The 15,126-nt window shown below is 40.4% G+C and overlaps 1 long non-coding RNA gene across 1 annotated transcript; it reads right to left on the minus strand.

Moving 5' to 3' along the window:
- Nucleotides 1-1,879: 1,879 nt before the first annotated feature.
- On the minus strand, nt 1,880-9,029 carry LOC141053753 (uncharacterized). The gene is made up of 3 exons (XR_012221265.1): nt 8,585-9,029; nt 3,347-3,591; nt 1,880-2,344 (listed from the first exon to the last, which is right to left on the minus strand). It is a non-coding gene; the product is annotated as an uncharacterized lncRNA (long non-coding RNA).
- Between the last annotated feature and the right edge of the window lie 6,097 nt (nt 9,030-15,126).

Below are 15,126 nucleotides of genomic sequence, written 5' to 3' on the forward strand. Positions count from 1 at the left end.
TAGTAGGGGGCCCAATACAGAACCCTGTGGTACCCAACTAGTAACCCTGGCCCAATCTGAGTATGCACCATTAATAACCACTCTTTGTTTTCTATCACTAAGCCAGCTACCTACCCATCTACACACATTTTCCCCTAGCCCAAGCTTTCTCATCTTACTTACCAATCTTTTATGTGGGACAGTGTCAAATGCTTTAGAGAAGTCGAGATAAATGACATCCAATGATTCTCCTTGGTCCATTTGAGAGCTTACATCCTCATAGAAGCTGATCAGGTTAGTTTGACAGGAGCGATCCTTCATAAATCCATGTTGATATGGAGTTAAACATTTATTAACATTGAGATATTCCATAATGGTATCCCTTAGAAACCCTTCAAAAATTTTACCCACAACAGATGTTAAGCTTACCGGCCTATAGTTTCCAGGTTCCCTTTTACACCCCTTTTTGAATATTGGTACCACATTTGCTTTCCGCCAATCAAAAGGAACAGACCCTGTTTCTATAGAGTCTTTAAATATAAGGAATAGAGGCCTGTCTATCACATTACTTAACTCCCTTAATACCCGAGGGTGAATGCCATCAGGGCCTGGTGATTTGTCTATTTTAATCTTATAAGGCGGTTCTGCACTTCTTCCTGGGTTAGGCAGGTAATACTTAATAGGGAGTTTACATTATCACTCTGCATTTCCCCTGGCAAATCCTTTTCCTGTGTGAACACTGTTGAGAAAAAAGTATTTAAAACATTTGCTTTTCCCACATCGCTCTCTATGATTTCACCCTCATTGTTCTTTAAAGGGCCGACACCATCAATTTTAATCATTTTACTGTTTATATAATTAAAGAATAGTTTGGGGTTTGTTTTACTTTCCTTAGCAATGAGTCTCTCAGTTTCCACTTTTGCTAAATGTATTTGTTTTTTACACATTTAATTTTTTTCTCTATAACTTTTGGTGTGGTGACAGATCCCCTTTAAGGTCTCCTAGATCCATGGTGGTGGACGCTGTGGAGGAGGTGCCCCATAGCTCTTAGCACCACCTTCAATTGAATCAACATCAGTGGGCAGCATTGGTGTAAATCACACAACTTCTATCACCGTCCCCTGATGATGATTTGTTTGAGGGTGGTGCTAGAAGCTGTGAGGCTGCGCTGATGTCACTCACTGCTTCTATCTCCACCCTCTGATGATGACTTGTTTCACAGTAAGAAGATGCGTCAGCGGAAATAAAAGCAGCGGGCTGGCACTGCACTCACCTCTCCCGCAGCTTCTATCACCATGACCGACCATGTATCCAGGACATCTTCAGAAGGCGGTGATGCAAGCAACTCTAGCAAGTAACTGCAGTGCTGCCCCTAGATGACGACCTGGTCTAGCGATAGACGCTGCAGGGAGGTGAGTGCAGCCCCAGCCTCCTGTGAAGTCGCATCTTGAGGTTCCTCTCAAACAAAACATCACAGAAAGTGAAGTTAAAAAACACATACAAAGGTTAGCAGGATAGGAAAAAGTGTAGGAAATTTTATAAAAAAGCTAATTACTAAATTGGTTATGGTGTAAAAATAGATATTTAGATAGGATATTTTAGGTACCGGACCAACCCATTAATGGGGTACTGTCATTTGATAACGTAAAATCATGTTACTAGAATATGCTATCATTTTGTGTTCATGGGATCCTGCTGCCTTTGACATCCATCTCTTATACCCACTGGTCCTGAGCGTAAAGAGGCAGCAGAAAACTTATATCACTATACATCTATAGTAATCTAAGCCTAGATAAAACTAACCACGATGCAGGAATCATTATTTTGACATAATAATACATATATATTTTTTTTTTATTTCTACAGTATAGCGCCAACATATTCTGCAGCACTTTACAAACAGAATAGAAATCTGAGTTATAAAGACCCCCCACTCCCCACCATACACATTAGATAAAAATAAGTCAAACCCGCTGATCATGGCAAGATTTGTCAATAATGAATGAAATATTTAAAAAAAAGCATATCCTTTCATATAGTTTACTCAATTAAAGGGATGCCTCGTCACATGAACAGAACGTGTGCCACTGTGCCTATTGAGAGATGCAGATATTCTGAGGACACACTTTCATGCCAAGACAGAAAACTCCTTAACACAAGTTCTTCAAAGTGTTGATCAATTAGGATTCTTTCACCAGTCCCCAATCTCTGCCTCCTGTCTCTGTCTGTCATTACGCTCAGCTGTGTCTTTGTGACTCAGCGTAGCTGCTGAAAGGTTTATTCTTTGTGATCTTCATGGCAACAAAACTGCTCCAGACTATGTTGTCAAATTCTGTCAGTCATTATGGAAGTTTCACTCTGTCTCCTAAAATACAGACAACCCTGAATGTGGTATAATGATGTTATAACCCCTGTTGAGGCAATTTGAATGGCGAGCAAATAGTGCTACGATCTGTTGGCAAACATACATCCAGCTGATTGGAATCCAGTTCAAGGCGCCGCAGATGGTTTGTGTCAAATGAATTTGTCACCAAATTTCAAATACAAGTTGCATACATTATTGAATAAATGTGTTAGACCCGATAAGGATGCTGAAATTTCATGTCTGAATGACTGTGTAATTCTTTATGAAAGCTTAATTCCATTTCTGCTCACCTCGCCATTATGGACAGCTCCTCCGGGCCAATCCTGCTGCTAAGATCTCACACTGCTCAGTACAAGCTGCAGCTTGCTTCCAGGCTCGATGGGCAGAGACTGAATCCACTTTAAGAGATGTATTTAAAAATGTATACAGATTATATTGTGAAATCTGGAGACAAATGTACTTTAAACCAACTCAGTTGTAGTTATGCTTTCTTTTATTGTATCAAACCTACTTTGAACATGTCAGTATGACTTTTTTACCTTCCCAACATTCCCCATTAACTTTCCCCATTATAATGGGTAACATCATTACAAAAAAAGATGAAAGCGTGATGCCTTTGCAAAAGGGAGTATTTAAGGATCCGGCATTAGTGAAAACAGATGAATTCCAAATCCAACGTTTCAACCAGTACAATGGCCTTCTTCAAGGACATCTGTAAAGAGCCGGCTATGTGACAATGCGTGGCATATGATGCGTCTGCCATAACATCACATATCATCATATAAGCAGCTCCTTCCACTTTTGCAAAAGCCTTCCTGTTTTTTCTGTCTGTGGTTAACCCTTAAGATGCAATATTAGAAAAGCATAAAATGGCTGGCAAGACATACATTTAATTAATACTGCACCTAGAAAAGGGGCCAATGTTACCTGAGGTGCACTTTACATAAGTGGTTAGACAATTTACGGAGTACATTTCAAACGTCAGTGTTGCTAAGAACTTACTTTCTGAAAAAGAAAATCCACAATGTGACCATCACCCAGTGGCTGAAATGTAAATATCAATAGTCCGATAGATGTATTTATGACTATTAGCTTTATGAAATTCATCTTGAAGCCCTACTACTTGGTGTAGGATGAGATCCTTTCCTGGAGACATAACATAAGGTAAGGAGAGATAGATTGAGGTGTTGTTCTTCTACATGGAGACATCTGTGGTAGTGACAAGTGGTCAGAAAACATGATGGTTTCTGGAAGATGAAAGGACAATGGTAAGGAGAGAAAATGAAGAGATTTGGGCAAGTCAACGACTGTCTATAATTTAAAAGGTCAAAGCTAGATTTTTTAATTGTGTCCTGGTGACAACAGACAGAAAGGTCAGTGACTGGTAGTTCTTTCACCGTAGTAGGATTGTCAATTAGTAGAAAGCTACCAGAATCCAGGTACAGAGTTGACAAGTGCTTACATTAGTATTTTGTTAGCATTTATTAGGGCACACGAGAATCAGATACCCAGAAATTTAGAAAAATAAGAAATGTAGTGCAAGGTAATGTGTCGGCTGCAGACTAAAGAAATTGATACTTTTTTTATTAAATATTTGTTTATGAACACACAACACATTGGGCACATGGATACATGGTGTGTAGCAAGCTGAATCAAAAATGAACAATAAAAAGTTGTGCTGGTCTTCTCACTAAAGAAGGTGACCTCACCTCTTCTGCGGTACAGACCTTTGTCAATGGAGATCACAGCCTATTACCTTTCACATGCTGCTGTCAAGGACCTTGCCCAACAGAGTTGTTGCATCAAAACCATCACTTTAAATGAAAGCTTCGAAAATTCTCACTGATAAGTAGTTATGGTAGAGGTAAGGGTAAGCCTTTTTAGATAATGAATCATGAACCAGACTTCTTTTTTAACCCCTTCACTACCAGTCTATTTTCTTTTTTTCGTTCTAGCTTGTTCATCCCCTTCTTCCAAGAGCCATAACTTTTTTATTTTTCTGGCCATATAGCCAATGAGGGCTTGGTTTTTTTTACTGAACGAATTGTACTTTTGAACGACAACATTCATTTTACCATATAGTGTTCTGGAAAATGGGAAAAAAATTCAAAGTGCATTGAAATGTTCAATATGGTAAAACTAACCCAGCAATATGATTCCCCGGGTCTGTATGAGAACGCAGTTACCAAACGTTTAGGTTTTATTTTTTTAGGCGGTGAATTTTTTTCTTTTGACATTTGTAAATAAAATATTTGTTTTTATCGCTATTTTCCAAAGCCATTAACATTTTTTGGGATATAGGGCTGGGTGATAGCTTATTTTTTGTGCCTTGAGCTTACGTTTTTACTGATGCTAGCCATTTTGGAGTAGATACGATGTATTGATCGCCTCTTACTGCATTTTATTGCAATATTGCATCAGCCAAAAAAAAATTAATTCTAGAGTTTCGATTTTTTTATCGCTATGCTGTTTGCCGATTGGATTAATTTATTTTATATAGATTTTGATAGATTGGACATTTATGAAAGCAGCAATACCAAATATGTGTGTTTTTTTATTGTTTTATTTTTAATGGCGCAAAAATGGGGTGATTTGAACTTGTTTTTTTTTATTTCATATTTTTAAAAACTTTTTTTTTTGTACTTTTGCTTTATTTTTATTTTATTTAATAGTCCCCTTAGGAGACTTAAAGCTATCCATAGCAGTGCATTATCACCGCTATGCATAGCAGAGATCACTATCTCCTATGAACGCAGGCCACAACGCGAATACAGCTGATGGATATTGCGATGCAGTGACGTCATTACGCACCGAGCACCCACTGCTGCACCAGATGGAAGAAGAAACTGTACAGCGCTGGACAGGGAGCCTGGATCAGGTGAGTGTAAGTTATTTTTATTTTTATTCTATTATTTTCCTAATGAATGGCGGCTATTATACCTAGGACTTGTGGGGACATTTCAAGAGGGGCTGGCTATGGGGTCATAAGAGGGGCTGTTGGGATAACACAAGAGGGGACTGGCTATGAGAACATAAGGGTCTGGATATTGGGACATAAGAGGGGCTGTAGGGACATTACAATAAGGGCTGGTTATTGTAACATAAGGGGGGCTGTGGGGACATTACAAGAAGGGCTGGTTATTGTAACATAAGGGGGGCTGTGGGGACATTACAAGAAGGGCTGTTATTGTAACATAAGGGGGGCTGTGGGGACAGCACAAGATGGGCTGGCTATGGGGACATAAGAGGGGATGTGGGGACATTAAAAGAAGGGCTGGTTATGGGAACATAAATGGGGCTATGGGCAGCGTCGGACTGGAACACCTTGGGCCCACCAGAGAAAATCATTCTTGGGGCCCACTATGTAGCTGCATAGAGTTAAATACCAGACCACCAATTATGCGGTAAAACACGCTAATATCCGGGTATAATATAAGGTTGTACATGTCTTAATTATGTAGCAGGAGTTGGGGTAGCCCCCTCATAGAATATAAAGCAGCCCCCTCACATAGTATAATGCAGCCATCTCATAGAATATAATGCAGCCATCTCATAGAATATAATACTGCCCCCCTCATAGGGAATAATGCACCCCCTCATAGGGTATAATACTGCCCCCCTCATAGGGTATAATGCTGCCCCCCTCATAGGGAATAATGCACCCCCTCATAGGGTATAACGCTGCCCCCTCATAGGGTATAATGCTGCCCCCTCATAGGGTATAATGCTGCCCCCCTCATAGGGTATAATACTGCCCCCCTCATAGGGAATAATGCACCCCCTCATAGGGAATAATGCACCCCCTCATAGGGTATAATGCTGCCCCCTCATAGGGTATAATACTGCCCCCCTCATAGGGTATAATACTGCCCCCCTCATAGGGTATAATACTGCCCCCCTCATAGGGAATAATGCTGCCCCCCTCATAGGGAATAATGCTGCCCTCCTCATAGGGTATAATGCTGCCTCCTCATAGGGTATAATGCTGCCTCCTCATAGGGTATAATGCTGCCCCCTCATAGGGAATAATGCACCCCCTCATAGGGTATAATGCACCCCCTCATAGGGAATAATGCACCCCCTCATAGGGTATAATGCTGCCCCCTCATAGGGTATAATGCACCCCCTCATAGGGTATAATGCTGCCCCCCTCATAGGGTATAATGCACCCCCTCATAGGGTATAATACTGCCCCCCTCATAGGGTATAATGCTGCCCCCTCATAGGGAATAATGCACCCCCTCATAGGGTATAATGCTGCCCCCTCATAGGGTATAATGCTATATAGATATAGAGTTAGATAGATATAGATAGAAAGATAGATGTAGAAATAGATAGATATAGATAGTAGATAATGGATAGAAAGTAGATAATGGATAGATATAGATAGAAAGATTCATAGAGATAGATAGAGATAGATAGAGATAGATATAAAGATAGATATAGAAAGAAATATAGATAGATAGATAGATCGATAGGTAGATAGATATAGAGATAGATAGAAATTAGATAATGGATAGATAGATAGCTATAGATAGAAAGATCTAGAGATAGATAGATATATAGATAGAGATAGATAATAGATAGAGATATACAGATATAATAATAATATAGACATATATAGATAGATATAGAGATAAATATATATAGATAGATGGCTATAAATAAAAATAGATATAGAGCTATATATAGAGATAGATAGATATAGAGATAATAGATATAGAGATAGATAGATAGATATAGAGATAGATATAGAGACAGATAGATATAGAAAGATAGATATAGAGATAGATATAGAGATAATAGCTAGATATAGAGTTAGAAAGATAGATAGATATAGAGAGATAGATAGAGATAGCTAGATAGATGGATAGATAGATATAGATAATAGAGATAATAGATAGATATAATAGATAGATATAGAGATAGATATAGAGATAGATGGATAGATCAATAGATAGATAGATAAAGAGATAGAGATAGATAGATAATGAGATATAGAGATAGATATAGAGATATAGTGTTAGATATAAAGATATAGAGATAGATAGATATAGAGATAGATAGATATAGAGATAGATATGGATATAGAGATAGATAGATAGATAGATAGATATAGAGATAGATATAGAGATAGATAGATATAGAGATAATATATAGATAGATAGATATAGAGATAATATATAGATAGCTATAGAGAGAGATATAGAGATAGATATAGAGATAGATATAGAGAGAAACAGATATAGATATAGAGATAGATATAGAGATAGATAGGTAGATAGATATAGAGATAGATAGATATAGAGATAGATAGACATAATAGATATAGATAGATATAGAGATAGATAGAAAGATAGATATAGAGATAGATGTAGAGATAGATATAGAGATAGAGTGATAGATAGATAGAGATAGATAGAGATAATAGAGATAGATAGATAGATAGATAGATAGATAGAGAAAGATAGATATAGAGATAGATATAGAGATAGAAAGATAGATAGATATACAGAGAGATATATATAGAGATAGAGATAAATAGATAGATATAGAGATAATATATAGAGATAGATAGATATAGATATAGAGATAGATAGAGAAAAGATATAGAGATAAATAGATAGAGAAAGATAGATATAGAGATAGAGCGATAGATATACAGAGAGATAGATATAGAGATAGATAGAGATATATAGATAGATATAGAGATAGAGAGAGATATAGAGATAGATATAGAGATAGATAGAGATATAGAGACAGAGCGATAGATAGCGAGAGATATAGATATAGAAATAGATAGATACAGAGAAAAGATATAGAGATAGATAACGGATAGATAAATAGATAGGTATAGAGATAGATAGATATAGATATTAGATAGAGATATATATATATAGATAAAGATAGATAGATATAGATGGTAGCTAGATAGATAATAAATATAGAGATAATAGATATAGAGATAGATAGAGTAAGATAGATAGATATAGAGATAGATAGACATAATAGATAGATATAGAGATATATATAGAAAGATATAGAGATAGGTGTAGAGATAGAAAGAAAGATATAAAGATAGAGCGATAGATAGAGATAGATATATAAATAGATAGATAGAGATAATAGATAGAGATAGATAGATAGATATAAGAGAGATAGAGAGATATATAGAGATAGAGAGAGAGAGATAGAGAGAGCGAGAGAGATATAAAAAACAAAACAAAACACAATACTCACCTCTCCTCCTCGCTCCCACGCTGATCCCGGCTTCAGTGTCAGGAGCTGCCCCCTCTGCCAGACACACAGCGGGTGCGCGATGTAGTGACGTCATCGCGCACTGGCTGTGAGCCAGGAGCAGAGAGGACTGAGGGCGGCGCCGGCCCTGATGCAGAGCGGCTTACTGGGCTGGGGGCGGGGCCTCTGGGGGTGGAGACTGTGAAATGAGATTCACTGCTTCGCAGTGAATATTCATTTCTCTTTAGCAGCGGGGACAGGGGCTCCTGCCTCCTGACACCCGCTGCTGCTCCGCTGGCAGGGGCCCCCATAGCAGCTGCATGGTGTGCGACACACCACTGGCTGGGGGCCCCTGGAGCAGCGGGGGCCCTAGGCAACTGCTGGCCCTGTATGCCAGCAGGTGCCAGGGCCAACCAGATGCCAGGGCCCACCGGAGAATCCTCCGGTTCTCCGGTGGGCCAGTCCGACGCTGGCTATGGGGACAACACAAGAGGGGCTGACTCTGGGGACAAGGGGCTGGCTGGCTATGGGGACATTCCAAGAGTAGCTTTAACCTTTAAATGACCGTAAAAGACATAACAGTATTAACATAAAAGATTGCACATTCTCTGGTGTATAAAACAGTCCAACACAAGAAACTATACAGAACAATTGGTTTATGTGAAAATAATCTACAGTGGGGCAAAAAAGTATTTAGTCAGTCAGCAATAGTGCAAGTTCCACCACTTAAAAAGATGAGAGGCGTCTGTAATTTACATCATAGGTAGACCTCAACTATGGGAGACAAACTGAGAAAAAAAATCCAGAAAATCACATTGTCTGTTTTTTTTTCATTTTATTTCCATATTATGGTGGAAAATAAGTATTTGGTCAGAAACAAGCAATCAAGATTTCTGGCTCTCACAGACCTGTAACTTCTTCTTTAAGAGTCTCCTCTTTCCTCCACTCATTACCTGTAGTAATGGCACCTGTTTAAACTTGTTATCAGTATAAAAAGACACCTGTGCACACCCTCAAACAGTCTGACTCCAAACTCCACTATGGTGAAGACCAAAGAGCTGTCAAAGGACACCAGAAACAAAATTGTAGTCCTGCACCAGGCTGGGAAGACTGAATCTGCAATAGCCAACCAGCTTGGAGTGAAGAAATCAACTGTGGGAGCAATAATTAGAAAATGGAAGACATGCAAGACCACTGATAATCTCCCTCGATCTGGTGCTCCACGCAAAATCCCACCCCGTGGGGTCAGAATGATCACAAGAACGGTGAGCAAAAATACCAGAACCACGCGGGGGGACCTAGTGAATGAACTGCAGAGAGCTGGGACCAATGTAACAAGGCCTACCATAAGTAACACACTACGCCACCATGGACTCAGATCCTGCAGTGCCAGACGTGTCCCACTGCTTAAGCCTGTACATGTCCGGGCCCGTCTGAAGTTTGCTAGAGAGCATTTGGATGATCCAGAGGAGTTTTGGGAGAATGTCCTATGGTCTGATGAAACCAAACTGGAACTGTTTGGTAGAAACACAACTTGTCGTGTTTGGAGGAAAAAGAATACTGAGTTGCATCCATCAAACACCATACCTACTGTAAAGCATGGTGGTGGAAACATCATGCTTTGGGGCTGTTTCTCTGCAAAGGGGCCAGGACGACTGATCTGGGTACATGAAAGAATGAATGGGGCCATGTATCGTGAGATTTTGAGTGCAAACCTCCTTCCATCAGCAAGGGCATTGATGATGAAACGTGGCTGGGTCTTTCATCATGACAATGATCCAAAGCACACCGCCAGGGCAACGAAGGAGTGGCTTCGTAAGAAGCATTTCAAGGTCCTGGAGTGGCCTAGCCAGTCTCCAGATCTCAACCCTATAGAAAACCTTTGGAGGGAGTTGAAAGTCCGTGTTGCCAAGCGAAAAGCCAAAAACATCACTGCTCTAGAGGAGATCTGCATGGAGGAATGGGCCAACATACCAACAACAGTGTGTGGCAACCTTGTGAAGACTTACAGAAAACGTTTGACCTCTGTCATTGCCAACAAAGGATATATCACAAAGTATTGAGATGAAATTTTGTTTCTGACCAAATACTTATTTTCCACCATAATATGCAAATAAAATAAAAAAAAAAAACAGACAATGTGATTTTCTGGATTTTTTTTTCTCAGTTTGTCTCCCATAGTTGAGGTCTACCTATGATGTAAATTACAGACGCCTCTCATCTTTTTAAGTGGTGGAACTTGCACTATTGCTGACTGACTAAATACTTTTTTGCCCCACTGTATAAAAGGCACATTCTGGATTACATAAGGGGTTGGCTATAGGGACATAAGAGGGGCTGGCTATGAGGACATAAGGGGCTGGCTGACTATGGGTACATTCGAAGAGTAGCTGGCTATGGGGACATAAGTGGCTGGCTATGGAGACATTACAAGAGGAGTCTTGCTATGTGGACATAAGGAGCTGACTATGGGGACATTACAACAGATGCTGGCTATGGGGACATTACAAGAGGGGGCTGGCTATGGGGACATTACAGGAGGGGCTATGGAGACATAACAAGTGTGTAACCATACTGTATTGAGTGCTGTGCAAGACATTACACGGTATATTGTGGGGCTGTGGTGTATTTCATACTGTGTGGGACATTATACCGTATCGTGATTGGGAGGCCATAATACTGTATGGTGTGCTGTGGGAGCCATCATACTATATAAGGAGGGGCTGTAGTGGATATCATACTGCATTGGGGCTGTGAAGGACATCATAGTGTATATTGGGGGCTGTTGTGGATATTATACTGTGTTGGTAGCTGTGGGGACCATCATACTATGTAGGAGGCCAGTGTGAGGAGGGGGTACAGTTTGGAGAGGACAATATGGTCGGCAGGATGGGGACATAATATGAAAAAGGGGCACAGTATTAAAGGGAATCCGTCACCGATTTTTTTTGCATATAAGCTGCCGGCACCGCCATCAGGGTTTATATACAGCATTCTGTAATGCTGTAGATAAGCCCCCAATATAACCTGAAAGATAAGAAAAACGAGTTAGATTATACTCACACGGGGTGCCTCCCATCTTCTAGCGATGACGTCCTCTGTTGTGAGCCCATTTTCGGGTTTGCCTCTGGCTTTTGGTGAGGGTTATGGAGTTGGCTGTGCTGACAGAGGAGTAGTGAGTTCTCTATCTGGACTCCCTCTGTTGGTGAAGGGAGGTAATGAAGCTGATCTAAATGGCAGAGACCGGCCACCTGAGGAGGAGGACTGCAATTGGACATCAGGAGTTTCTGATTGGATTTAAGGCAGCCGACTCCCTAGTTTCTTGCTGGTGATTTTTCCTGACTGTGGCTCCTGGTTTCCAGTTTGGTTCCTGCCTTCCTAAAGCTAAGTTTTCTCTCCTATTGTTCATATGAGTTTTTGTCTGGTTTTCTTAGTTTTTGTGTTCAGCCAGCCCTGGCTGGGACTGGGCTGAATCCCCATTTTTGTCTCTGATCAGTTGATCTCTTTTGCTCTGTCTTCAGAATATACCTGAGTGCTGATATAGTGATTTGAAGTCTGCGTGATTGCAGACAGCAGCTTTTCTTTCCTGTCCTTTCTAGTTAGCGAGGGCCCCATCGTTTGCTCAGCCTATCTTTCTACCTGTGTCTGTGTTTTCATCTTGTTTCACCGACAATACATGTTGGGGGCTGTCTATTGCTTTGGGGTCTGCTCTGGGGCAGTTTAGATTTTCCCTTTCTTTCTTTAGGCTTATTTAGTTCTCCGGCCATGACGAGGCATCTAGGACCACCGTAGGCACGCTCCACGGCTACTGCTAGTTGTTGTGGATAGGATCAGGGGTCTGCAATCCGCTAGTTACCAACCTCTCCGGTTTTCTGGGCTTAGCTTGCTTTTTGTTTTTTCCTCCTCGGTGACTCATTCATAACAGAATCACCAGCCATGCCACAGATTCTAGGGTACTCCAAAGCAGGAGAGAATTGTAAAAAAAAAAAGGGTCAGAATTTTTTTTTTTTAATTATTATATGTATATTTTCTCCTCTTTTTCTCTGGGGCCGTAGGAGGATTTTTTTTCTTTTTCTCCTTGATGGAGATTAAGCAATTGTCTGATCGTGTGGAGCAGCTCGCTGCTGAAGTGCGGGGAATTTCCGCCTATCTCACTCATTCACATGCTGTTGAACCAAGGATCCCTGCTCCTGATGTGTTTTCTGGGGATCGGTCTAAATTTTTTAATTTTAAGAATAATTGTAAATTATTTCTTGCCTTGAAGCCTAACTCATCGGGGAGCTCTGCGCAGCAGGTTAAAATTGTCATCTCCTTGCTGCGCGGCGATCCCCAGGATTGGACGTTTTCTTTGACATCTGAAGATCCTGTTTTGACTAATGTGGATGTATTTTTTCAATTTTTTGATAGCGGGGGTCTATTTTACCAATACCGGTCAAAAGTATATATAGCAAGTTGGTTTGGATATATTACAAAGAATATTAAAACTTAACTTTTAATCACATGTTAAAAACCTGTATAGTGAAAATTATGGTGCCAAAACATAAATAATAGTGCCTGTGCAAAAAGTGCCAATAAAACCAAATTATAATGAGACGCCTTATTTTATCCAGATACTGAGCGGATTATTTCTCTTTTTATTGTCTATATATGGCCTGGTATTAGTATTCCAGATACATTAGCCATATACCATCTCAACATATATAACGACACTTTTTTGTTCTTACAGTCCTATTTCCATTTCAAACCTTAAGAACAGTTATAGAGACAAGGCGAATCAATAAGGAGAAAATTATTTCTCCAACTCCAATATAACTATATTATAGCCGCATATTTTACAGGTCAAAATGAATCATACAAAGCACCTATGGAGTCCAGTGTAATATATTACCCTATGTTCCACAATATTACTGCCTATTAAATACTCTCATGGTGCAATATTAATATGACATTATACTCATCTCATGTGTATTAGTCCTATACACCGATGCCTGTATATGCGCTCTTGTAAGGGGGGCCCCCACTCTCAGCATATCCTAATGCCCGCATCCATCTGGGCGGCCTTTTTCATACACCGTTCTCCCAACGCGTTTCATCTATTCAGGACTCATCAGGGGAGTTTATGGAGTTCAATTAGACACATAGCGCGCAGATATCACTTCTCCTTACTTTATAATAACTGAGCACCACATGGTAACCTATCAGTTTCCGGACGCCGGGTACCATACTTCTGGTCCCTCCATGTGCAATGGGCCGTCGCCGTCTGCATGCCCCACTTTCTGGGCTCGGCTTAGGGCCATACGCGTCACATCCGGTCCCGGAGATGCAGCGTCATCACAGCATCGCTCATAAGACCCATAGTGTCCATGACAACCTGACGCTGCACCTCCTCCACCCGGTCGCATTTCTGCCATATGTCTTACGTATAGTATTAGTGCAGCTTATCTCCACAATACTAAAAACGGCTGCATCCAGGTTTTAAGTAATTTTATTCAGGCTTGTTTATTATTTTGCTGAATACCCTAATAATGGACACCTTGCATGGATTCCGTAACTAAATTTTTCGTTCACATTTACAATAGAAAAAGGACAAAAGGAACGCATCTACAGCAAATCACACCCCAAAAAAATATATTAAATGGGAATCATACATGGGGGTCATATAATCATCTGGTATGATGTAAAATATAGGTAATATATTCATCTAGTATGTTGTTGAATGCTAATTAGGGACACCACGGATCTTCTTGCTTATAGAAAAATAGAAAGGGTGCTCACTAGGTCTCTCCCTAATGATCCCTCACTAACTACTCCCTACCTCACGCGGAGGTTGGCACCCTAATATCCTGCGCAAGTGGTGCCCCCACTCAACGGCGGCTCTCCCTAGTATAACTCACCCTGTTGTTCCCTCCCTACAAGAAGGAAGAAAAGGAGAGTGTATCGTTTAATCCATTAGGGTACACTGTTTGTAGGGTAAAAATCCAATACGTTTCTCTTTGGAGGATGTATTTGTCCCAATCACCTCCTCTCTGATTTCTGGATACCTTTTCAATACCTATAAAGCTGACCATCTTAAGATCTCCCTTATGAATCTGATTAATATGATTGGCTACTGGAGTATCGCGTTTATTGATGGTATCCCTATGATGCTCTCTTACCCTTACCCTGAGTTCTCTCCTTGTCTTGCCGACATATTCTAGACCACATCTGCACGTCATCTTATAAATTACCCCTACAGATCTGCAGTTAATGAATTGCTGAATGGGGTATATTTTTCTTGTGATATTGCTGCAGAATTCGTTGTTTTTTTCAATCGACATACAGTATTTGCAGCAACCACATTTAAAGCATCCTTTTGGTTGGGTGCCTAGCCATGTGGCGCTGTCAGCACTTTTTGGGGCAAAATGGCTACGGACCAACCTATCTTTCAACGAACGGCCCTTCTTATATGTAATCTGTGGGTGACTTGGAATGATTCTCGTGAGGTCCTGATCCATACACAGAATCGGCCAGTGTCGATTTATTATTTCTTTTATATCTTTGGCTCC

Source organism: Dendrobates tinctorius, unplaced genomic scaffold, assembly GCF_039654945.1.
Source record: "Dendrobates tinctorius isolate UK_male_01 unplaced genomic scaffold, ASM3965494v1 ptg000171l, whole genome shotgun sequence".
Classification (NCBI taxonomy): Eukaryota; Metazoa; Chordata; class Amphibia; order Anura; family Dendrobatidae; genus Dendrobates; species Dendrobates tinctorius.